A 1,662-nucleotide genomic window follows, 5' to 3' on the forward strand; every position below is an offset into this window, starting at 1 on the left:
TCATTCCTCCGTCATCTTGGATCCTGAGACCAACTCTTGAAGTTTCTTGGCTGAGGCGGCAATATCCTGGAAGAAATCCTCAGACACAACTCGAATGTTGCCCTCTTTTACTTCCTACATCTTTTTATTCAGCTTTTCCACCTCCTTTCTGGTGCTAATGCACAGGGCGGCCTTGTTGGCTTATCCTGTCAACTTTCCCCCAAGTTTCTCAACCGTAGCCTTCACTTCATCCTTGTTCTGAGAGAGCTTCCCAAGAGTCAGGATCTTCATGTTTGACAATGGCTTCTCTGATGCCACAGAGGAGTTCACAGCAGTGGATGCCAATGCTGTAGAAGGCGGTGCTGCTGCCACCACTGGGGCACTGGTCTCGTGGGGGGAATATAGGGTCCTGCTTTTTGACCTTCAATTTCTTGAGGTAAGAGATTTCTTGGAATTCCTTTGGCGTCACCCACTCCTTTTGGTTGGGTGTCTGTGTCTTAACCATACACTTGGTCCAGACAGTGACATCCCCAGTACAGTAATAAGCATCACTCTTGAAGACCGGCTCTCCTGAGCACTCACAGGAAAGGAGGGCCCCGAACACGATGCCATCAGCTACATGGTCCAGTATCACCGACTCCCCGGAAGGCACTTGCGGCTTGTTGAAAATCAGTATTTCTTTCAAGTCGTTCACTGAACACACTTTCTTTAGCTCATCCTTGATGTTCCAGATCAGGTTGTTCTGGGTCTTGAGGGCCTTTTCAAGCTTACTATCCTTGTCTTTATCCTTTTTAGCTTTCTTCTTGGGCACTTGGTCTACTCCATCTACCTCGTCGCCTCTCCTCTTTCCTTCGCCTTTGACTTTTGGGAGCTGCTTTTTCAGGTCTTCCTTATCCTGGGGAGCAAGCAGGCTAAAGCCCTTGAGCTGGCTCGCACTGTATTCTGACTGGAAGTTCAGCTCCTACCTGTTCTCAACAAAGCAGGAGGGGTGGTACCAGTGGTTGATCATGCCCAGCTGGGGCTTCTCTGGGTCCAGCATCTTCTTGGAGACACGCACTTGGCCCTTATCTATCTTCTCCATGCAGCCCTTGCACGTGCTCCTGTTGGACTTGGCATACTCCACTCTGAAGTCACCCAGCATCTTCTCTGTCTTGCTGCCAACTCCATCTTGGCCTTTTCCTGTCACCCCTCCAGCCTCCGCAGTCTTCTTAACTCTCTGCTTGTCATCCCACCGGAGCTCAGAGAACCCATCCACCTTGACATCAGGCTGCCCGATGGAGTGGGCGACCTTCCAGAAGCAGGAGAAGTGGTAACAGTGTGGGATTTTGCCACTGAACATGGGTGACTGCATCATGATGGCCATCTGCAGCGAGTCCTTGGTGCTGCTCTTGCTGCATTTCTTGCAGGAGGCGCGCCCGCTCTTGACGTACTCGACCCGGTAGAGCTTGTCCGAAGACTCCACCATCGTCTCACTCGTGCTGCCGCAGCTCTGTTAGCCAACGCTACCCCATACTTTTTCAATGTTTTTTCATTTTGTTGTATTGTCTGGGAACTTATCGATAGTTTCTATGCCTTTTTTTATGCTGATATAGTTCTCAGTAAGTTCCTTGTAGCTTACCTGAAGTTCTTTGTAGTTTTCCTGGAGTTCTTTGTAGTTCCACTGGAGTTTATTATAGTTTTCTT

General features: G+C 49.4%; 1 pseudogene; it reads right to left on the reverse strand.

The window, feature by feature from the left end:
- On the reverse strand, nt 1–1,444 carry LOC149990988 (poly [ADP-ribose] polymerase 1 pseudogene; annotated as a pseudogene).
- Between the last annotated feature and the right edge of the window lie 218 nt (nt 1,445–1,662).

Source organism: Furipterus horrens, unplaced genomic scaffold (genome assembly GCF_987537825.1).
Source record: "Furipterus horrens unplaced genomic scaffold, mFurHor1.1.pri manual_scaffold_17, whole genome shotgun sequence".
Lineage (NCBI taxonomy): Eukaryota > Metazoa > Chordata > Mammalia > Chiroptera > Furipteridae > Furipterus > Furipterus horrens.